The 24,634-nt window shown below is 43.7% G+C and overlaps 1 protein-coding gene across 2 annotated transcripts in view; it reads right to left on the bottom strand.

Annotated features, from left to right (window-relative positions):
* The window catches only part of LOC139375009 (alpha-(1,6)-fucosyltransferase-like), a 114,283-nt gene extending 91,275 nt beyond the window's left edge, over nt 1-23,008 (bottom strand). The window contains exon 1 of one of the 2 annotated variants that reach the window (XM_071116352.1): nt 22,843-23,008. The gene's annotated coding sequence lies outside the window, so the exon portion shown is untranslated. Of the gene's footprint in view, nt 1-22,832 lie in introns of both variants that reach the window. The other variant, XM_071116351.1, reaches the window with a different exon arrangement.
* Between the last annotated feature and the right edge of the window lie 1,626 nt (nt 23,009-24,634).

Here is a 24,634-nt window from a genome sequence, read left to right as displayed (position 1 = left end):
GCTTAGGAACGACTCCTGTCCCCTGTATCCGGATTCTCTGCTTAGGAACGACTCCTGTCCCCTGTATCTGGTTTCTCTGCTTAGGAACGACTCCTGTCCCTTGTATCTCTGCTTAGGAACGACTCCTGTCCCCTGTATCTCGTGTCTCTGCTTAGGAACGACTCCTGTCCCCTGTATCCGGTGTCTCTGCTTAGGAACGACTCCTGTCCCCTGTATCCGGTGTCTCTGCTTAGGAACGACTCCTGTCCCCTGTATCCGGTGTCTCTGCTTAGGAACGACTCCTGTCCCCTGTATCCGGTTTCTCTGCTTAGGAACGACTCCTGTCCCATGTATCCGGTTTCTCTGCTTAGGAACGACTCCTGTCCCTTGTATCTCTGCTTAGGAACGACTCCTGTCCCCTGTATCCGGTTTCTCTGCTTAGGAACGACTCCTGTCCCCTGTATCCGGTTTCTCTGCTTAGGAACGACTCCTGTCCCCTGTATCCGGTGTCTCTGCTTAGGAACGACTCCTGTCCCCTGTATCCGGTTTCTCTGCTTATGAACGACTCCTGTCCCCTGTATCTCTGCTTAGGAACGACTCCTGTCCCCTGTATCCGGTTTCTCTGCTTAGGAACGACTCCTGTCCCCTGTATCCGGTTTCTCTGATTAGGAACGACTCCTGTCCCCTGTATCCCGTGTCTCTGCTTAGGAACGACTCCTGTCCCCTGTATCCGGTGTCTCTGCTTAGGAACGACTCCTGTCCCCTGTACCCGGTGTCTCTGCTTAGGAACGACTCCTGTCCCCTGTATCCCGTGTCTCTGCTTAGGAACGACTCCTGTCCCTTGTATCCCGTGTCTCTGCTTAGGAACGACTCATGTCCCCTGTATCCCGTGTCTTTGCTTAGGAACGACTCCTGTCCCCTGTATCCGGTGTCTCTGCTTAGGAACAACTCCTGTCCCCTGCATCCGGTTTCTCTGCTTAGGAACGACTCCTGTCCCCTGTATCCGGTTTCTCTGCTTAGGAACAACTCCTGTCCCCTGTATCCGGTTTCTCTGCTTAGGAACGACTCCCGTCCCCTGTATCCGGTTTCTCTGCTTAGGAACGACTCCTGTCCCCTGTATCCCGTGTCTCTGCTTAGGAACGACTCCTGTCCCCTGTATCCGGTTTCTCTGCTTAGGAACGACTCCTGTCCCCTGTATCCGGTTTCTCTGCTTAGGAACGACTCCTGTCCCCTGTATCCCGTGTCTCTGCTTAGGAACGACTCCTGTCCCCTGTATCCGGTTTCTCTGCTTAGGAACGACTCCTGTCCCCTGTAATAATAATAATTAGGTGGGTCCTTATATTTGTCCTATTTCACACATAGTGTGTATAATACGCATGTGTGAATTGGAAATGTGTTTTTTGCATATCCCAACTCCCCCTGAGACACCCTCGGTATGTGTGTGTGTGTGTGTTTTTGGTTTTATTATCCTTAGTCAGAAAATTCTGACAAGTGGGTCATTTCAAAAAGGCTATTTTAGGGGTTAGGGGTTAAATTTAGGGTCAGGGTTTTGGGGTTAAGGTTAGGGAAAATAAGGTTTTGAATGGGAATCAATCAGTTTGGTCCACACAAGAATAGTAAAACAAACATATGTGTGTGTGTCCTATATCTTCTCTCCTAGGAGCAGCATGTGGGTAGAGAAGAATGTCTGAGCTCTGGTCAACATTACAATAACAACAGGATTCCTTCCACAACACACACTGTGTTTTAGATAGGGGAGAGAGAGAGAAAGAGACAGAGAGATAGAGAAAGAGAGAGGGGGGGAGGAAGAGAAAGAGAAAATGAGAGAACGGAGGGGAGATAGAGAGGGTGTAAAAGTGAAGAGAAAGTGCAAGAAAAAGAGAGACAGAGAAAGAGGGAGAGTGAGAAGAGAGCTAGGGAGAGTAGAATAGCACACATCACTAACCAAACAATTAATCAGCAGAGGAGTGGGGAGGGAGGGAGGGAGGGAGAGAGAGAGAGCTGGCTGGCTGTTTGTCTGGCTCTCCTCTGTCTTTTCAGCTGTCTCCCAGCCAGCCCAAGCAGTACCTTACACTCTGAAATAGCTCAGAGAAAAGATAGTGGAGGAGGGGGGGAGAAAAACAGTCTTGCCTGGTGACATATGGCTGCACAGCATTCACTTTCTCTGTCATTTCCTCTGCCTCCTCCTCTTGCTGCCTCTGTCTTCGCTAACTCCTCTCTCTTCTGCCTCTTCCTCATCTATCATATCCTCTGCCGCTGCCTTACCTCTCTACCTCAGCACAGTCTGACTGTCTCAGCTCAGCATTACTGAAGGGAACAACAATCCATTTACCTCCCGAAGTATGGTTACAAACAGTGACACCACTGGAAACGTCATTTGCAGTAAATAAAATTAATCTGTGTGTACGGCGTATGGGTAATGGTACGTCGCCTTAGCACAGCCTCACTCTTGTGGTTGAGAGAGAGAGGGAGAGAGAGAGAGAGAGGTCGGGGAGAGAGAGAAGTGTTTGTTCATAGAACAGGGATTTTGATTCCATAAAAATAAACCACATTTGTAGTGGTTTGACCAAAATTGCTCCGTTTCAGTAAAACAGCAGCCGCAGCGGCGATAATGACAAATGGTTTTACTCATGGTGTTCCACTCAGTTGCTATAATTACAGCAGTAGTGCCTCTGGTCAAACTGAGGCCAGAGACTCCAGTCAGTCAGCGAGCCAGACAGTCTTTTCATTCATTCAGTCAGTCAGTCACAACAGATTTGAATTAACCTTTAAAATATCCAGGAAGTACAATTGAGGTAAGGAGACTTTTACGAAGAAGAGCTGGCATGTAATATAGTGTACCCAATCCATTAACCTGTTCATGATGGAGAAAGTACAATAAATTCAACTCCTCTCATTTTAAATCCAATTGTATTTGCGCCGAATACAACAGGTGTCGACTTTACAGCGAAAGGCTTACTTACATACAAGCCCCTTAACCTCTACACTATGAACTGGTGCAGCCGCCTGCAGTCAAACCTACTCCATCCCTCTCATCCCATGTTACTGAATCAGGTCTCCCAGAGGTCCTGATTGGAGGATTACAGATTTCCTGCTGAATACCTCATGATTCTGGGAATCTTCCAACCAGGACTTGGGAATTTGGGGAAAGTTGCTGGAATACACATGGGAAGTAAAAATGCATGGAAGGCGGGTCACAAAAGAGCAAAATAGTCTTAAGAGTGATTGGCTAACGAACTGTAAACCACTTTAGATAACCAGCTAATCGTCTTCGCACCACTTTAACTAACTAGCTAATCTTCTTGGCTAACCGTGGGGTGGAACAATTGGCTTATTTACAATTAATTAGCAACTGTAAATCTCTACTCTAGAAAAAACTCTAGAAAAAGGTGTCTCCAGTAATGTTTGCTTTAAAAAAAAAAATGTTTGTCAAATCGTATTTGCAACCCTATCCACTTTGTTCTTGTCATTGATGTTGTGGCGTGAGCTCGTCACACAGTGTGGGGCACACCTGAGCCACCCTACCTGACGTGACGGCGAAAGCCTCCAGCAGTGCCAGGGCCTGGCTGCCAGGTAACTAAGCTGAGGCACGTGCCAGCGGGGACCACAGTCACACACCTGGACCTCTCTATCTATCTATCTATCTATCTATCTCTCTCTCCCCCTCTCTCCCTCTCTCACACACACCTGGCCATCAGCACAGTACAGTTACACTCATAAACAAATAAACAAGCGAGGTGACAAAAAAGAAATAGATTCAGATTTGGATCAGTTTGGTTAAATGTGACTTGTTTCAGGAAGCTAGGCGTATGTTGCACGCCACTACTTCACAGGAGAGGGATTTGAACCTAATAAAAAATATATATCAAAATTGAAGGGACTTCCGAGTGGCACAGCGGTCTAAGGCACTGCATCGCAGTGAGGCGTCACTACAGACCCTGGTTCAATCCCTGGCTGTATCGCAGCCTGCCACGACAGGGTGACCCATGAGGCGGCGCACAACTGGCCCAGCGTCGTCCGGGTTAGGGGAGGGTTTGGCTGGCAGGAATGTCCTTGTCTCATTGTACTCTAGTGACTCCTTGTGGTGGGACCGGCGCATGCACGCTGACTTTGGTTCCTCTGACAAATTGCTGCGGCTGGCTTCCAGGTTAAGTCAGCAGTGTGTAAAGAAACAGTGCGACTTGGCAGGGCTGCGTTTCGGAGGACGCATGACTCTTGATCTTCACCTCCCCCGAGACCTTACGGGAGTTGCAGTGATGGGACAAGACAGTAGCTACCAATTGGATATCACAAAACTGGAGAGAAAAAGGGGTAAAAAGTAACAACAAAAAAAAAAAGCTTTTTTGGGGTAGAAATGTCTTCCGGAGCATGTGAATATTCATGTGCCTTAATAACAAATGTGTATGCCATCTGTCAACACGGTCAGTGTGAACCAGAGTGACTTGACACAACGGGCTAAACAAGCGTTCATCCACGTATACTGGTAAGATGGGTCTAGCTACATTTTCAGATATTATGCATTTAAAATTTGGTCAGGAAGTTGTTTTCATTGCAGGTTAAAGTGTACTGTTAGCTAGCTAGCGAACGTTAGCTTGCTAGCTAAGGTTACGAATAAAATCTGTGTAGTAATAATATTTATATATCTCAGAAACCATTTTTCATTGATAGTTAAAGACTAATGCTAGCTAACTAACATTGAACCTAGTTGGTTAGCTTTAAATACCTGCAGATTCATACCACAGCATGTCATGCAAGGTGGCTAGCTATGACAATCCGTATGTACTGCATGGGTTGGGATTATGGTTAATTGTTTAGCCAGCTAGCTCGCTATCTAAACAAAAGGCTCCCCTTCGCCAGAAGATTACATGACCCATCAAGTTAGGCAGGTGTGTCTGGGGGGTTGTTCTAGAATTAATTTCACATTACCCATCAATTTAGACAAGTGTGTTTGGGTAAGCATCATCTAATAATTATAAAATATGTATATAAAATAAAAATAAAATATGTAAACTTTTGATATTGCTACTATGCCAAGTAACTATTTCACTGTACTGTTTACACCTGTACATGTGACAAATCAAATTGTATTTGATATAGTATGTGTTTACTAGAGACGGTAATGTGAAGAACAGCATGACCTGTACAAAAGCCAGGTTAGGCTATAGGCCAAAATGTATTTTTACTACTACTTTTTGCTACTACTTTCACCACTTTTAGTCTTTAAATCTTTGGTTGTTTACTACACTACCGAACTCACTCTGTTTAGCACACAAACCAATGTAAATGCTTAAAGAGATGGGTGTGAACCATGCTGAATGGGTGTAGACAAAGAAGAGCTCTCCAGTAGGTGTATCAAAACAGTCAAGGGACATTTTCAACAACAACAAAAAACACCATTTAAAATGTTGCTACATAAGACCGGTATGTGAGGCGGTGGGTCACAAATGGAAAAGAGATAAACAACAACCAAGACAACCCATGCTATTGTATATAGACCATGTCTTAGGCATTGAACATCAGTAAATATGTCAAATTATATCTACCTGTCTTTGCAGCTATGTTTGTAGCTGTCCAAAGGTGGTAGGGCAGAGAGTAAAGACAGAGTGAGTGAGAGGACAGTTGCGAGAGAGCAGAGAAAGGGCAGAGAGTCAGAGGAGGAGTATTTAAGGACCAGTGGCCTGGCTTTGGCTTTGAGGGCAATGAAAGAGAGCGAAAGTGAAACCTACATGAGACAGACACACAAACGAAAGAGAGAAACTCAAGACTACAGGCGGTGGAGGTTGTCCTTCCTCTCTGTCTTCTCTGTACTGACATAGACACTCAAGGCTAGAGACTCTGAATTTCCTGTTGAACTGCCTGAGCTTCCTGTGGGCTCTGACCCTTGTCTCCCCTCTGTTGGATCTCTGTCTCCTCACTCAAATCTCTGAGAGCCACAGCCATCAGAAAAAAAAGATGGAAGGGACAGGCAGGGCCCAGTCAACTGCAACTGGCTAGCTTCAGAGCTCTGACCCAGCACTCTGCAACACACAATCACCACAGTACAGTCCAGTCAGCTGGGGATATGTGGGATGGATGATGGACACATTCTCTACACTGAACACAATGATGTTCAAAGGGAGTCAGCACTTCGACAAACACTTTTAGGGTGTGTGTCAACTTATGCCTTTTAAAGGGATAGTTTGACATTTTGGCCCTTTTTTACTTACCCAGTCAGATGAACTCATGGATAGAATGTGTATGTCTCCGTGTCCAGTATGAAGGAAGGTAGAGGTAGATCCTGGAACCATTGCCGACTAGCGTCAGCACAATGACTAGAAGTCGACAGGAGAAGCGTGCATGCGGCAAGAAACATACCAATTCTTTCCACGAGTTCATGTGACTCTGGGTAAGTAGAAAAAAGTACTTAATTGCCAAAATGTTGAACTAGCCCGTTGAGTGCAGCCACTCTGCTCAGCAAACAAACTAAAACATTCTTGATACAGTGTGTTGTCAAACTGGGAGTGTGGGACCATTACACACTCATAGTAGACAGAGCATGTATAGAAGAGAACTGTGCTACTGTGCTGTGTAGGCAGGCTATAAATCGGTGCTGTTAAAATGTAATAAAATAAAAAAGTTAAATTATGTTATCAAAATGGGACTTCCCACTACAGACAAGAGTAGAGAGAGAAAACAGAGCATGTACTGTCGAGTTGGCTACGGTGCTACTGTAACTGAAGGTCTATAATATAGTAGTCTACTGTACTACTGTGAGGTAGGTGAAAGTGGAAGACTCAGGGTATGAATCAGCGGTTGGGGAAATCCAATCAGGCCAATCCAGTCATATCCTGAAGAATCCTCTTAGTGAAGAAATCCCCTGTTCCTGCTCTACAGGTGTAACCCTGACACTGTTGCACACAGTGCATTGACCTATTGGGCAGATACACACACTGTCTTACACACACACACACACACACATCAACACACATACACACACCAACAACCAGAGCATGCTCTGGTTTTCAGGGGAAATGGAAAGGCACCCTGTGACGGGACTCACTTTTGGACGTTAACAAGGCGATACTCTATCTCAACTCCTCCTCCGCATTTACTGGATTGGTTGAACAGTGCAGAAGAGCTCCTGCCATGACAGTTTTTTCTTCTTCTCGCCAATACCAGAATGTGGGGGATCTAGTCTCGGGTGTTTCTTTTACACCTGCTACGTTACGTTATACTTCCAGATGCCAGAGAATATATAACTTTTCTGTGGAAACAATTTTCATATACTCTTAACCCTTAATGCTTAGAATAGCCAATTATATTTCCAACAACCATATCATTTGGTTGGCTTCTTTTTGAATGCTTTAGGCTCAACTTGAGGGTTAAACTAATGCGTTCTGGAAATCGGATTAGATACATAGTTAAATGCCAAAAATATGTTGTTTGAAATGTCGCTAGGCAAAAAACAAGCAACCATGACATCAAATGCCTCTACAATGTCAAAACATGATTTTGTCATGAGTTCAGTTCCATTTGCTTGATTTTGCAGACCTACGACTATGGTGTATTATCATTAGCTAGCTAGCATGCTAGCGATGCTAACCAGCTAGCACTCTTGAGAAACAAGATTATCTGGTCTGATGACACCAAGATTGAATTCTTTGGCCTGAATGCCAAGCCTCACATCTGGAGGAAACCTGGCACGATCCCTATGGTGAAGCACGGTGGTGACAGAATCATGTTGTGGGGATGTATTTTAGCGGCAGGGACTGGGAGACTAGTCAGGATCAAGGGAAAGATGAATGAAGCAGGGTACAGAGAGATCATTGATGAAAACTGCTCTAGAGCGCTCAGGACCTCAGACTGCGGCGAAGGTTCACCTTCCAACAGGACAATGACCCTAAGCACACAGCCAAGACGATGCAGGAGTGGCTTTGGGACACATACAACAACACAGAGTTACACATGGAGTAAAACAAACAGAGTCAATAATACAGTAGAAAAATAAGTCTATATACGATGTGAGCAAGTGAGGTGAGATAAGGGAGGTAAAGGCAAAAAAAAAGGCTATGGTGGCGAAGTAATTACAATATAGCAAGTAAAACACTGGAATGGTAGATTTGCAGTGGAAGAATGTGCAAAGTATTAATAGAAATAATGTGGTGCAAAGGAGCAAAATAAATAAATAAATAAATACAGTAGTGGAAGAGCTAGTTGTTTGGGCTAAATTTTAGATGGGCTATGTACACGTGCAGTAATCTGTGAGCTGCTCCGACAGCTGGTGCTTAAAGCTAGTGAGGGAGATAAGTGTCTCCAGTTTCAGAGATTTTTGTAGTTCGTTCCAGTCATTGGCAGCAGAGAACTGGAAGGAGAGGCGGTCAAAGGAAGAATTGGTTTTGGGGGTGACCAGAGAGATATACCTGCTGGAGCGCATGCTAGGGTGGGTGCTGTTATGGTGACCAGCGAGCTGAGATAAGGGGGGACTTTACCTGGCAGGGTCTTGTAGATGACCTGGAGCCAGTGGGTTTGGCGACGAGTATGAAGCGATGGCCAGCCAACGAGAGCGTACAGGTCGCAGTGGTGGGTAGTATATGGGGCTTTGGTGACAAAACGGATGGCACTGTGATAGACTACATCCAATTTATTGAGTAGGGTATTGGAGGCTATTTTGTAAATGACATGGCCGAAGTCGAGGGTCGATAGGATGGTCAGTTTTACAAGGGTATGTTTGGCAGCATGAGTGAAGGATGCTATGTTGTGAAATAGGAAGCCAATTCTAGATTTAACTTTGGATTGGAGATGTTTGATGTGAGTCTGGAAGGAGAGTTTACAGTCTAACCAAACACCTAGGTATTTGTAGTTGTCCACATATTCTAAGTCCGAGCCGACCAGAATAGTGATGCTGGACGGGCGCGGGCAGCAATCGGTTGATCGGTTGGTTTTACTTGTATTTAAGAGCAGTTGGAGGCCACGGAAGGAGAGTTGTATGGCATTGAATCCCTGGCTTACCCTTGTTTGACCTAACACATTCAGATGTGACCAGCTTCATAACCTTAGCTAAACATGACCTGAAACCCCCTTACACACACACAAATTCCCTCCCTCCCCTCTCCCTTACCCACTCACTCGCCCGCCCTGTCCAGCCGTTGCCCCTGGCAGTGCATATCCTCCCACAGAAGCACTAACAGCTCTAAGAGCTTGGCTTCTGAGGTGCTTAATTGTCCCAGAGAGGCCATTAGAACACTGTTAGAATGTTAGACTGGAACGTTAGAAAGAATGCCACAAGGCTCTATGGATCCCCTCCACCACATGCTCCAGTGGAGCCGAGGCAGCGCATTACATTACATCACCAGGCCAGTCACTGCTGAGTGATGCAGAGGAGGAGACGAGAGCGAGGACAGAGAATTCAGCAAGACACATCAGGAACACAAGGCTAATTTAACCCCCCCACCCACCACCCCTCACTGCTTCAGGTCTCTCTTACACCATTCTTCCTTTTCTCTCTCCCCTTCTTCCTCCCTCTATTTCTCTCCCTCTCACCGTCTTTCCCTCTTCTCTCTCCCCCTCTCACTTGTCTTCAGAGACAGTGTCTCTATGTGACAAAGGCATCGAGATAAACAGCCGAGGGTGGGGCCCAACTGTAGTTGGCGCAGACTTGGCACTGCGCTTACTTGAAATGCTGAATGACATTGTGCCAGTACATTTTGACTTTGTGCCAGAATTGTGTGAGTACTAAGTGATGAGCAAAGCCTTCTGACTACCCACAGTGCAACAGAGAAAATATATGAAACACTATATAATAGTATATTGGTGTATGACATCAACAGTGTGAATTAAGAATGAGGGTGCCAGTGTAAGTGCTGTGGTATTTCTGGTTGTGCTTCAGTAAATTCTAAGCAGCTGTGGTAATACACTGTACACTAAGAAAGCAAAGGTAACTGAACTAAATGACTATCGCCCCGTAGCACTCACTTCTGTTATCATGAAGTGCTTTGAGGGACTAGTCAAGGATCATATCACCTCTATCTCAACTGAAACCCTAGACCCACTTCAATTTGCTTACCGCCCCAATAAATTCACAGACAATGCAATCGCCATCGCACTGCACACTGCCCTATCCCATCTGGACAAGAGGAATACCTATGTAAGAATGTTGTTAATTGGCTATAGCTCAGCATTCAACACCATAGTACCCTCCAAGCTCATCATTAAGCTCGAGACCCTGGGTCTGAACCCCACCCTGTGCAACTGGGTCCTGTACTTCCTGACAGGCTGCCCCAGGTGGTAAAGGTAGGAAACAACACCTCCACTTCGCTGATCCTCAAAACTAGGGCCCATGACTGCATGGCCACGCACGCCTTCAACTCAAACATCAAGTTTGCATACGACACAACAGTAGTACGCCTGATTACCAACAATGACGAGACAGTCTACAGGGAGGAGGTGAGGGCCCTGGGAGTGTGGTGCCAGGAAAATAACCTCTCACATAACGTTAAAAAAAACAAAAGGAGCTGTTCGTGGACTTCAGGAAACAGCAGAGGGAGGACCCACTTATCCACATCGATAGATGTTACTGCACTGTTAGAGGTAGAAACACAAGCATTTCGCTACACCCGCAATAACATCTGCTAAACATGTGCATGTGAAAAATACAATTTGATTTGATTTATAAACAGAAGTATGTGGACACCCCTTCAAATTAGTGGATTAGACTATTTCAGCCACACCTGTTGCTAACAGGTGTATAAAATCAAGCACACAGCTATGCAATCTACATAGACAAACATTAGCAGTAGAATGGCGTTATTGAAGAGCTCAGTGACTTTCCACGTGGCGCTGTCATAGGATGCCACCTTTCCAACAAGTCAGTTCGTCAAATCTTTACCTTGCTAGAGCTGCGCCTGTCAACTCTAAGTGCTGTTATTGTGAAGCTGAAACGTCTAGGAGCATAAAACGTCTCAGCCGCGAGGTGGTAGGCCACACAGGCTCACAGAATGGGACTGCCGAGTGCTGACGAGCGTAAAAATCCTCTGTCCTCGGTTACAACCCTCGCTACAGAGTTCCAAACTGCCTCTGGAAGCAACGTCAGCACAATAACTGTTTGTCGGGAGCTTCATGAAATGTGTTTCTATGGCTGAGCAGCCGCACACAAGCCTAAGATAACCATGTTCAATGTCAAGCGTCGGCTGGAGTGGTGTAAAGCTCGCCACGATTAGACTCCGGAGCAGTGGAAACGCATCCCATGGAGTGATGAATCATGCTTCAACCAGCTAAATATATCATCTGACCTTGAGTCTTGAAGTCTGTGAACCATACAGTGCATTCAGAAAGTATTCAGACCCCTTCCCTTTTTCTACTTCTTGTTATGTTACAGCCTCATTCTAAAACGGATTAAATAAAATAAAAAGTCCTCATCAATACCCCATAATGACAATGCGAAAACAAGTTTAGACATTTTTGTAAATGTGTTGACAATACAAAACAGAAATACCTTATTTATAGAAGTTTTCAGACCCTTTGCTATGAGACTCAAAATTGATCTCAGGTGCATGCTGTTTCCATTGATCATCACTGAGATGTGGACTCCAATCAAGTTGTAGAAACCTGGGGTAATTTCAATTAAATGGACATGATTTGGAAAAGCACACACCTGTCTATATAAGGTCCCACAGTTGACAGTGCATGTCAGAGCAAAAACCAAGCCATGAGGTCGAAAGGAATTATCCGTAGAGCTCCGAGACAGGATTGTATCGAGACACAGATCTGGGGAAGGGTACCAAAACATTTCTGCAGCATTGAAGGTCCCTAAGAACACAGTGGCCTTCATCACTCATAAATTAAACAAGTTTCTAACCACCAAGACTCTTCCTAGAGCTGGCCAAATCAGGAGAGAAGGGCCTGGTCAGTGAGGTGATCAAGAACCAGATTATTTCACCTTTATTTACCCAGGTAGGCCAGTTGAGAACAAGTTCTCATTTACAACTGCGACCTGGCCAAGATATAGCAAAGCAGTGCAACAAAAACAACAACACAGTTACATATAAACAAATGTACAGTCAATAAGACAATGGATGGATATAGGTCTATAACAGTTCGGGTCTAGAGTGTCTCCCCCTTTGAAGAGGGGGATGACCGCGGCAGCTTTCCAATCTTTGGGGATCTCAGATGATATGAAAGAAAGGTTGAATAGGCTAGTAATAGGGGTTGCAACAATGGCGGCGGAACATTTTAGGAAGAGCATCAGCTGTCTGGATTTGGGTGAAGGAGAAGCGGGGTGCGGGGGGGGGGGGTTGCTGCAGGGGGTGCTGAGCTGTTGGCTGGGGTAGGGGTAGCCAGGTGGAAAGCATGGCCGGCCGTAGAAAAATGTTTATTGAAATGATCGATTATCGTAGATTTAAAATCGTGGTGACAGTGTTTCCTATCCTCAGCGCAGTGGGCAGCTGGGAGGAGGTGCTTTTGTTCTCCATGGACTTTAGAGTGTCCCAAAACTTTTTGAAATTAGTGCTACTGGAAGCAAATATCTGTTCGAAAAAGCTAGCCTTAGCTTTCCTAAATGACTGAGTGTATTGGTTCCTGACTTCCCTGAAAAAGGTGCATATCGCGGGGCTATTCAATGGTAATGCAGAACGCCACAGGATGTTTTTGTGCTTGTCAAGGGAAGTCAAGTCTGGGGTGAACCAAGGGCTATATCTGTTCTTAATTCTACATTTTCTGAATGGGGCATGCTAATATAAGATGGAGAGGAAAGCACTTTTGAAGAGCAACCAGGCATCCTCTAGTGACGGGATGACGTCAGTATCCTTCCAGGATACCCGGGCCAGGTAGAAAGGCCTGCTCACTGAAGTGTTTTAGGGTGCGTTGACAGTGATGAGGGGTGGTCGTTTGACCGCGGAGCCATTACGCATGCAGGCAATGAAGCAGTGATCGCTGAGATCCTGGTTGAAGACAGCAGAGGTGTATTTAGAGGGCAAGTTGGGCAGGATGATATCTAAGAGGGTGCCCATGGTTACGTATTTAGGGTTGTACCTGGGAGATTCCTTGATAATGTGTGAGATTGAGGGCATCTAGCTTAGATTGTAGGATGGCCGGGGTGTTAAGCATGTTCCAGTTTAGGTCCCCTAGCAGTACGAACTCTGAACATAGATGTGGGGCAATCAATTCACATTTGGTGTCCAGGGCACAGCTGGGGGCTGCAAGGGGTCTATAACAAGCGGCAACGGTGAGAGACTTGTTTCTGGAAAGGTGGATTTTTTAAAGGTAGAAGCTTGAACTGTTTGGGTTCAGACCTGGATAGTATGACAGAACTCTGCAGGCTATCTCTGCAGTAGATTGCAATTCCGCCCCCTTTGGCAGTTCTATCTTGTCGGAAAATGTTAAAGTTAGGGATGGAAATGTCTGGATTTTTGGAGGCCTTCCTAAGCCAGGATTCAGACACGGCTAGGACATCCGGGTTGGTGGAGTGTGCTAAAGCAGTGAAGAAAACAAACTTCGAGAGGAGGCTTCTAATGTTAACATGCATGAAACCAAGGCTTTTACGGTAACAGAAGTCAACAAATGAGAGCGCCTGGGGAATGGGAGTGATGCTGGGGGCTGCAGGGCCTGGGTTAACCTCTACATCACCAGAGGAACAGAGGAGGAGTAGGATAAGGGTACGGCTAAAGTCTAAAGGTTAAAGGCTAACAGGACAACGGCCCTAAGCACAAAGCCAAGACAATGCACGAGTGGCTTCGGGACAAGTCTCTGAATGTCCTTGAGTGGCCCAGCCAGACCCCGGATTTGAACCCGATCAAACAGACCTGGAGAGACCTGAAAAATAGCTGTGCAGCAACGTTCCCATCAAACCTGACAGAGCATGAGAGGATCTGGAGACATGAATGTTATGTCATATCAAAGCAGAGTTTGTGCTCTTTTAAACTAAGTTAACTTGTAATCTTCATTTGTTCTTTGAATTTGTTATTTTTGAGCCATGTCTGTTTGTTTGTTTGAAATGTGTGAGAAAATTAGCTTTAGCTTGAAAATGCTCAGTAATCTACACATTCAAAAATTATATTGGGATCTAAAGCTTTAAAGAATTCTTATTATTGTAATTTTTTTGACACACAAAACTATTCAGGCAACATGGATCTTCATCCATCGGGGAATTGAATGTCTCAGAAGCTTGATCTTATCATCTAGCCACTAAGTTAGCAAACCAAATGCACAGCTGGAGCCCTAAGCTGGATATAATTGATTTGACACATTTTAGACAGTTAACTTACATCTAGCTATAAGCAGTAGTGTAGCACACACGCCCGCAGCCCTCGCAAAGCGGGGGGCCGGGGCAGTACTGAAAATCATACCTTCGGTATATATGGTATATCGCCTAAAGAACATCATCCGAACCCTCTCACGGCAGGGGACATAAATATTATGTACATTTAAATTTCATCCCGATGCCTTTCTTCCAACTTCCGTCAATTTGAATAAGCTCTCTCTCTCCCTTGGGCCATGTGTGACTGTGAGGTGACTGTTATGAGTGAGTTTCCCTCTCTCTCTCTCCTCTGTGTCGACTGTCCAAGTCTTACCCCTGGGGACTCTGAAGGGGGGGCCAGGGGGGGGGCTCTGTTTGACCAAGCGTGTCTAGGAAAGTCACACACACACACAGTTTTTTGAGTATGAGGACTGAGTAGTACACGAGCTGCAAGCTCCTGGCCTGTTTGCCTGCCTGTAAATGCATGCAGTAAAACCTGCATGCATTTCTTTATGTAGTCAAATAAATGAAGAAGTGCCAGTCTGCGCAGGAGCAGGTCATATGAGGACTGTTGTTCTATTCCCCTTTCGGTGCCTGGTAATGTCAGAGCAGAGCAGAGCTGCTTCCAGGCAGCTGCATGAAGGACGCTTCACATTGACTGCATCCCAGATGGCACCCTATTCCCTATATTATGCACTACTTTTTTACCAGAGCCCTGGTCAAACATAGTGCACTAAATACGGAATAGGGTGCCATTCGGGATGCAGTTTTGACTCCACACTGCAGCCAGGGAGAGAGAGATTTATTTATAGCTGATCAAAAGTCCCTGTTGGGCTGTGGGCACTGTGACGGTCAGGACCGATGGGGACAACTACACTGACTGGCTACGCACGCACACACACACACACGGGTCTCTTGTAAGATGAGGCATGATGGCTCGATCATCTCTGCTTTCTCTGCATGAATAATACAGATGCCAAGATGGGGCTTGGTGAGGTTTCACCACATCTTACTGGGCAGAAAGAGAGAAAGAGAGAGTCCCCCAGTGACCATCTTGATGATGTTTATTTTAGTTATGGTTTTATTGTAAATATATCACTTAATCTCCAAAGTACACTTTGGCAATATGTACATTGTTACGCCATGCCAATGTCATGCCAATAACGCAAATGGAATAGAATTGAAGTTGAGAGAGCGAGAGCGTTCATCATGTGTAAAGCGTTGTGCGCTACAAATAGGGTCACTGCCAGAGATCCAGCCTGTGTGATTAGCCCCTCCCTCTCTGTCACTTCTCAGTTTGTCATCCATCACACATACACGCACCAACCCCTCTTCCTCTTACACTTCATACAAAATCACCTGTTAAGCGAGATTTTCTCTAGTCGAACAGAAAGAAAGGAAAAGCGACACTATCATTAAAACTAATCAGCACTTCTTTATTCCTGCCTTTTGCCGGCATCGCCATGGAAACCCACTGAGAGCTGTCACTGGATATCGACAACATTGGAACATTGGAAAGGAGGATGTGGAGGCAGAGAGATAAGAGGGGAGAGAGAGAGGGGGGGGTATGAAAGAGAAAAATAAAGAGACAGAGGGGGGATGGAGAGGGAGGGAGAGGGGGGTAGAGAAAGAGAGAGAAATAAAGAGAGAAGGATAAAGAGCCTAACGGAGTGTGTGTAAGGGGGGTTGTATAGTTAAGGCTCTCTGAAGCGTTGTCAATCAAAACCACCTCATTGAACTGTCAATTGATGATCTCTTAAGATTTCCAATGCAATCAGTAGTAATTACCAATACTTCCTTTCACAACATATTCGGTTATGGTTGATCAGCTTACTTTTGCCATGTAATATGAGAGAATATAGAGGCTTCTCCGTTACAGCAGTCAACACGGGTGCATTTCACCTGGCAACAATCCACCGAGGCTCAGGTACTGTAGATGTCCTCTATTCTATTCCCGCTAACCCTGTGTGGAACACACCTTGAAAGATAAGTATCAGCAGCAATTCCCCAGCTATAGCAGAACACCCTTTAGAGTCATACCACGGTCACAAGTTAATGTTTTACCTCTGTCCATTCAATGACTAACATAGCCAAGCCCACACACCCTCCCTCCATCCAGTCATAAAATATATGGACTCGTCGTCAGCAAAGTTAAGATGGCACAGGAGCTTCTCCCAGTGAGAATACATGACAACATTTTTAACACTTTTAACACAGCCCTCCAATAGGTCTTACAATCCTGCTCTACTATGTTCAGTGGGAATAGTAAGACACGGAGCAAACTGGTGCCAAAGATGAGAATGAGACCTTATTTGTGTGTGTGTGTGTGTGTGTGTGTGTGTGTGTGTGTGCGCGCATCCATCTCTGTGTGTGGTTCTTCTGTGCTGAAGCCATCTGGGTGACTGTGGTGATAAGGGTCTTTGAGACAATGGAGATGTGCACAGTGCTCACCAAGGCCACGCTGGTAGGCTACAGACTAGAGAAAGCCACATGTTGTATGGGGCTGGGAATTACCAGGGACCATATGATACCGATACTTAGGTGCCGATAGAATATGGATTGCAGTTCTCACAATTCTATATGTATTGCAACGCGATAATGTTATTGCGATTCGATGTTCCAAACATATTTCTCACCATATGTCTGCTGCAGAGGGACAAGAGGGAGCCATGAGAAAACTTGTTTTGATCAGTCGTGGAAGTATGTGCTGAAAACAAATTGGCTCCCTATTTAAAAAGAAGGTGGAGAGCAAGCTATGAAGGAATAATACTGGAGTTTTGTTGCAGGTACAGCAAACTAGCGAAAAAATAACATTGCGATATTGTCAAAACAATACGATATATCGTCAAAAATAATATACCAAAATGTAACTGCATAGATGTTTGCCTCATTGGTAATCTTGTAGAGGATAGATAACACAAGTCTCCATGGTAATGTTTGACAAACAAACACTTTGACAGGTTTACAGACTTTTACAGCTAACCCAAAAGAGATGTGTTACATTTCAGCTACCCTACCCCAGAGACACCAGAGCTCGTTCCTACAACAAACATGGTGTTTTCAACTTTCCAGAATAGAACAGAACAAGGATATGGAAAATAAAATGTATTTGCTGGTCTATTGTTACAACTCAATTCACTCATGCTACTCACAAACAAAGTTTGCTGAGCCTCCAAGTAATAGGTAACATGAGTATTCAATTTGCGAACTAGGCAAAAAGGCAACAATGGCCTCTTGGACCTCTGCTATCTTATCTACATGAAATGTAGACCAGGCTATAAGACAGACTTGTTAGATAACACAGTGAACAGTGCCAGAATGCACATACCCTGGGCTCAGATCTAAATACTATAGGAAACAAACAACAAGGGGATATAAAGAAGAACATTCATTGTCAACGTTTCAGCCTGCGGCTGTAAGTCACTGCAACTGTAGGTCACAAACACTTCATACGGATCATGGACCTCATACAGGTGGTTAAAGTGTGATCATATCTGGAACGTGACAACTAGGGGTGTGCCGACATGGCCAGACTTGTACTGGTAATCGTATCTGTAAATTGACAGTTGATAGTCAGATCAAAAAAAAGAAAATGTTCTAATATGCCTAAGTAGATGTTGGCAAAAATATCTATCTCCCTGCACATTTATAGACCAAACAAGCTGCTGATTAAGAGCCATGGAGGGGTGTGTGTGTGTGGCCTGTGTCTCCTCAACTTGCAGCGGGCAGAAAAGCATGCTATCGGTCAGAATGCGCATCGATGTTTCATTTCTTCTTCCATACCCTCGCCCCGCTTGTTAGATATTATGCACATTGATAGCGTGATAGCAAACGTCCTTGCCATTTCATTTAGCATAGCAGCAGGCTAAAAGGAGGCAGCAGCAGTCTCAATGACCAGACCGAAAAAGAGAAGTGAAAGTGATTGGGTGAAATGATGAAGTGAGTAGACAAGAGAAATACAGCCTCAGTCTATCTGATCCTGCTGCTCTGATTAACGCACAGCCCGGCCTCGTCTTTACAGACAAGCACACTAGCCAGTTGACTTATTTACACCCCGTAGGACCTCACTTGACTGACTGGCATTAGAAAGATGCTGGCTGGCATTCGAAAATTTATATATATATATATATATTTATTTATTTTATTTTCTCCACAGATAATTACCAAAAATACTCGGATTATAATCGTATCCAGAAAATTGCCCATATCCGTTTCGATACTTGTTTTGTCTGACTATTCGGCACACATCTAATAACAACTAACACCTTTGGGGCACACAGGTGATCGCGTAAACATTTCCGGAAACCAAGGCTTCAATCAACCCAAGCCCAGGTTGATGCAAACAACAGACAAAGCTATCATTAACATACTTGTAGAGTATGTTATTCTGTGTGTAGGTGTTTCTGGTTGTTGCCAGGTACTCCTGTTGACATTCAAGATGACTGATGTTTTTGTGCTGACTGTTGAGGTGTGGTGGAGTGACAGGTACTGCAGTGTCTCTATGGACTCTACATTGTTAAAACGAATAATGTCATCATATTACAGTTGAAGTCGGAAGTTTACATATACCTCAGCCAAATACATTTAAACTCCGTTTTTCACAATTCCTGACATTTAAATCTAGTAAAAATTCCCTGTCTTTGGTCAGTTAGGATCACCACTTTATTTTAAGAATGTGAAATGTCAGAATAATAGTAGAGAGAATTATTTATTTCAGCTTTTATTTCTTTCATCACATTCCCAGTGGGCAGAAGTTTACATACTCATACTCAATGCTACCAAATTAGTATTTGGTAGCATTGCCTTTAAATTGTTTAACTTGGGTCAAACGTTACAGCTATCCTTCCACAAGCTTCCGAAATTAGGTTGGGTGAATTTTGGCCCATTCTTCCTGACAGAGTTGGTGTAACTGAGTCAGGTTTGTAGGCCTCCTTGCTCACACACTTTTTCAGTTGTGCCCACACATTTTCTGTAGGATTTAGGTCAGGGGCTTTGTGACGGCCACTCCAATACCTTGACTTTGTTGTCCTTAAGCCCTTTTGCCACAACTTTGGAAGTATGGGGTCATTGTCCATTTGGAAGACCCATTTGAGACCAAGCTTCACCTGATGTCTTGAGATGTTGCTTCAATATATCCACGTAATTTTCCGACCTCATAATGCCATTTATTTTGTGAAGTGCACCAGTCCCTTCTGCAGCAAAGCACCCCCACAACATGATGCTGCCACCCCCGTGCTTCACAGTTGGGATGGTGTTCTTGGCTTGCAAGCCTCCCCCTTTTTCCTCTAAACCTAACAATTTTTATTTTTATTTTACCTTTATTTAACCAGGCAAGTCAGTTAAGAACAAATTCTTATTTTCAATGACGGCCTAGGAACAGTGGGTTAACTGCCTGTTCAGGGGCAGAACAGCAGTTCTATTTTTGTTTCATGAGACCAGATGACATTTCTCCAAAAAGTACGATCTTTGTCCCCATGTGCAGTTGCAAACCGTAGGCTGGCTTTTTTATGGTGAATTTGGTGGGACAGTGGCTTCTACCTTGCTGAGCGGCCTTTCGGGTTATGTCGACATAGGACTTGTTTTACTGTGGATATAGATACGTTTGTACCTGTTTCCTCCAGCATTTTCACAAGGTCCTTTGCTGTTGTTCTGGGATTGATTTGCACTTTTCGCACCAAAGTACGTTCATCTCTAAGAGACAGAACGCACTTCCTTCCTGAGCGGTATGAAGGCTGCGTGGTCCCATGGTGTTTATACTTGCGTATTATTGTTTGTACAGATGAATGTGGTACCTTCAGGCATTTGGAAATTGCTCCCAAGGATGAACCAGAGTTGTGGAGGTCTTGGCTGATTTCTTTTGATTTTCCCATGATGTCAAGCAAAGAGGCACTGAGTTTGAAGGTAGGCCTTTACATCCACAGGTACACCTCCAATTGACTCAAATTATGTAAATTAGCCTATCAGAAGCTTCTAAAGCCATGCCATTATTTTCTGGAATTTTCCAAGCTGTTTAAAGGCACAGTCAACTTAGTGTGTGTTAACATCTGACCCACTGGAATTGTGATACAGTGAATTATAAGTGAAATAATATGTATGTAAGCAATTATTGGAAAAATGACTTGTGTCATGTACAAAGTAGATGTCCTAACCGACTTGCCAAAACTATAGTTTGTTAACAAGACTTTTGTGGAGTGGTTGAAAAACGAGTTTTAATGACTAATATGTAAACTTCTGACTTCAAGTGTATATATCTATCATATAGCCTATCCCTTTACATGTTTATCATTTGGAGGACCTGTTCAAGTGTAATGTTTTGAAAGGAAGTGATCCTAAAGCTCAATAACATAAAAGCTTTTCTAGTATGAACACAATGGGGGCAGTGGCTACTTCAACAAAGCATGAGATTAAATTCCTGCAAGTGTTGGATAGCAGCAGAGCACTCGCATCAAATTAATTGTTACTGTTAGATATACAGCTCTCCTGGCCTAATTGCAGGTTGACGCCTATTGTCATGAGTCTTGCCCTGGAGGCAGAACTGAGCGGTTTCTGCTAGATGGGCCAGCTGCAATGTCAAAATGGCTTATATCATAAAAAAGGTAGGAAAACAAAAATGTGCTTTTTAGTCTTAATTTAAGTTAGCAGCGTGTCGGATCTGAAGTTGACCACTGTTTTGTTACTGAGAATTTTCTTGCAGTGGTTTTGAGTTTTAAAAAGGCTTCTGTAGTTTGTCAATTCCACTTTGGAATTTCAGAATTGACTCGCCCTAACCAAAAATGTATCAACCCCTACAAAAATGTCCATCAATTATGATCCATATAATAATTCACATGTCCTGTTGCTGTAGGATTATTCTTCTGCTGTCGGAAACTGGCTCAAATTAAGATCCTACATCTGTAACACATGTGAAACATGATTAGAAATCTAGCATGAAGAGTCTTCAGTCTTCTCTTGCCTACAGGGATAAATTAAACTGTTTACGTGGTAGGCCTACAGTAGTCCTATGATATGCTTATAGCAATTACTATAGTATCCATGATGTCCACTACACATACTTGGAAAAATTCAAATAAGATGAAAGGTGAGAGACACTTGTCTCTCAACCATCCTGTCCTCTCACCTTCCCTTGACTTGAATATGTAAGATGATTTATTTAAAAATAACTAATTGTAAAACCTTAAAATCAGAATGTGGTGGTAGCCTGTCATCGCTGTGGTTTTACTTCATGAATTATGTCTGTAACGTGGCAGAGAGAATCGTAACATGGAAATTGGAATTCAAGATTCATGAATTGGCCAATTGTGCATACAAAGGCCTTGTTAATATAATTCAACTTTGTGCAATCACCCCAAACAGAGGACAAGACGAGACATTCACATTACATAGCTCATAATTACTGTACGCTTGGCAAAGCAGGTCATTTGAATTAGCGGAATACCATCTCAATTCTCTAAGACAAATGAAGCTGTGAAATGCTATCATATCTTTATAGTCGTAGCACATCAATAACGTGAAATGGTCAAAATTGTAACATTAAAGACCTAATACTACTATAATAGTCCTGCTGGTACTAGATTATACTATTCACACAGTAATGTATCAGGATTCATGGGTCATTCTAGGGCTATTATCCCACAGATGGCCCAAGCAGGTTGACTGGGCTAGTCCCAAGTTGCATGTTTACATCTCAAGACGTCCTATTTCCGATGAGCCAGTGAGCCAATGTTGGCCATAACCGGCTACAGGGTTTTCTTTGAATTCAAAAGGGAAGTCTGTAAGGTGTGCACAAGCAAATAGACCTATCTATGAACTATCAGCAGTATCTTTTTATACTATGCCTACTGTGGTATGTGGTAACTGTAGTCAAGAAATAAAAACACGAGAGAACACATAATGAAAAACATAATTTGCATAGCATGATTACGGAGTTGAGCCGAAAACTAAACGTAAACAATGTACACATTGTGTGTGTGTGCGTGCGTGTGTGTGTGCGTGTGTTATAGGCGTATTACTCAACTATTTTGTTTATGCTGGATCATCTGCACAAAAACAACAGAATGCATATCCAAAATGAGGTAGGCTACTTTTCATCGGCTTCAACCAATGTCTGAAAAATAGCGGACCTGCTCAAGATGAGTTTTGATTCGACACAGCACGATGGACAAGGGAGCAGACACCGACGCAAGCTGACTTCACAAAATAACAGTCGATATAGCCACAGAAAACATTGGCTAAGTATTTCGTTTGTTTAGAAGAAAGCTTCACAAATGTGAGCGCTTTCTTTCAACACAGCACTCATTTTAGAGGTAATATGGGAGAGAAATCGCAGTTTATTGTCCCTGCCTGGCGTCTGAATTGTCGCTGTCATACTTTATACCATTTTAACATAACCGTTGTGCACATAGTAGCAAAAATGAAGGAATGAACCTCCGACAAATTCCTATGCACAAACGCCTTTGAATTTGAAAAGGACGACAGGAATTCTAACGGAGCCTCGTTCGTGAATCCCTGCCCGCTATTTTGTTACCTCTCGGCTGCGGTCGAAGCAGGCAAATAGCAACAGGCCAGGGATGGAGGGATAAAGGAGTCGGCGCAGACACACATTCCTATTCGTTTTCTGCACACACAGTAAGGAAAAATGTCTTACCGGGCTTTACCTCGTAAAGCTTGGATTTCTTCAAGGTCTATTTTCTGCCTGACGATGAGGCTTTAAGTTGTTAAGCTGTCTGAAGATTGAAAGGCGGAAACAGGAACTGGGAAGGGAGACTGCTACGCGAGCCCGAGTAGTCACTCCGCTCTGCTTGGCCTCTACTGGGGCTACTTGAATTGACACAGGGCTGCATTGCGCATGCTTGAGTCACTTCAATGAGCGGTTTCGAGCCGCACACAGTCTTCTGATGCGTTGTTATTGTCCAAATTTGAACCTATTGAACGAAATTGTCTTCTACACTTTTTTATATGGGGGTATTTGATATTACCAGAATAGAAGTGGATATTGAACAGATCAATTCGGTGTCCAAAAGTGGGTGTAATAACCAGGTGTCTTCATGATATCAATGTGTGAGGCCCTGAAAAATCAGAAGAAAGTGTGTAATCACATAATTCAATGAGGACATTTATTTTTATAAACTGATTACTCTATCTGGCATTTTTAGGCGCCTTAAAAGTTAATGATATCCCAGGCTTAGAAAGAGTAGGTGGGCAGGTGGGTATATTTAAGCAATAAAGCCAGAGGAGGTGTTGTATATGGCCAATATACCACGGTTAAGGGCTGTTCTTAAACACGACACGGAGTGGCTGGTTATCTTACCTTAGTTGAAATTTCCCAGCAGCAGCACACTGTGCCCATATTCGTGAAGCATCTCGGAGTAGGAGTGCTGATCTAGGGTACGTTTTGCCTTTTAAATCATTATGAATAAAATAACAGGGGGGACCTAATCTTTGATCAGCACTGCTACTCTGAGATAATTTTTGAATATGGTTACTGAACCACAGCCATGTACTCTGGTCAATTACATACTGTACATTAAAAGTTATCTACTGGCCAGCATTGCAGTTTTTGCTAAATAACCTCAGATTATTTGACAGGTCTACATCTGCATGGAACACGCAATCCAAATAATCTATAGGCCTATTACTCTTTGGTAATAAAGCAAATGTGGCAGACATAACTGGCACTACTAGTGGTCGTTTTCATAAACCAACGATGATGTGCTAGTTCCACCCAGTGGTGATAGCGTTGTAGTACAGTCTTGTTCAGAAGAGCTACGTTTCAAAATAGTTCGTTTTTTCAAGCAAAATTGTCATAATACTGGGTTAAATATCTCCTTTACATTTATGTTATATTTTTAGCTGCAGGTCCAATGTATTGACAGCTATTCGTGTTCATGACAACAATGCATGTTCAATGCATGTTCAAAACTGAAATGTTCATGATCAAAATGAAATAAATCTGAAAAGACAATGGCCCTGCTTCTTTACAGCTTTGTGAACAAACCATCCAAATAGATTAAAAATTGTTACACGTGATATGCATTTAAGTCCTACTACTACAGAATGAATACCAATGTATTTTTGAGAAGGGGGCGTGGGAACGAAGATTGCTCGTGCTCTTGCACATGCGTTATGAAACTTGTGTTTCATAGCAACAAGACAGGACAACATGGTGAGTTGTTTGGCTAGTAAAAAATCTAATTAAAAGCTCTGGGGATGTTGTTTAACAATAGCAAACTACCTAGGCTATCTAGAAAGATTACGTAGCAAGCATTTTATTTTCACCCAATCAAAGTTAACGTTGCACAGTATTGATTACATGATTACAAAATTCTAGACCACCTTTACTCCACACACAGAGATGCCTACAAAGCTCTCCCTCGCCCTCCATTTGGCAAATCTGACCACAACTCCTGATTCCTGCTTACAAACAAAAATGAAAGCAGGAAGCACCAG

The sequence above is a fragment of the Oncorhynchus clarkii genome, chromosome 19, assembly GCF_045791955.1.
Source record: "Oncorhynchus clarkii lewisi isolate Uvic-CL-2024 chromosome 19, UVic_Ocla_1.0, whole genome shotgun sequence".
Classification (NCBI taxonomy): Eukaryota; Metazoa; Chordata; class Actinopteri; order Salmoniformes; family Salmonidae; genus Oncorhynchus; species Oncorhynchus clarkii.
The sequence above is the reverse complement of the archived record's forward strand: the minus strand, read 5'-3'. Positions and strand labels throughout refer to the sequence as shown.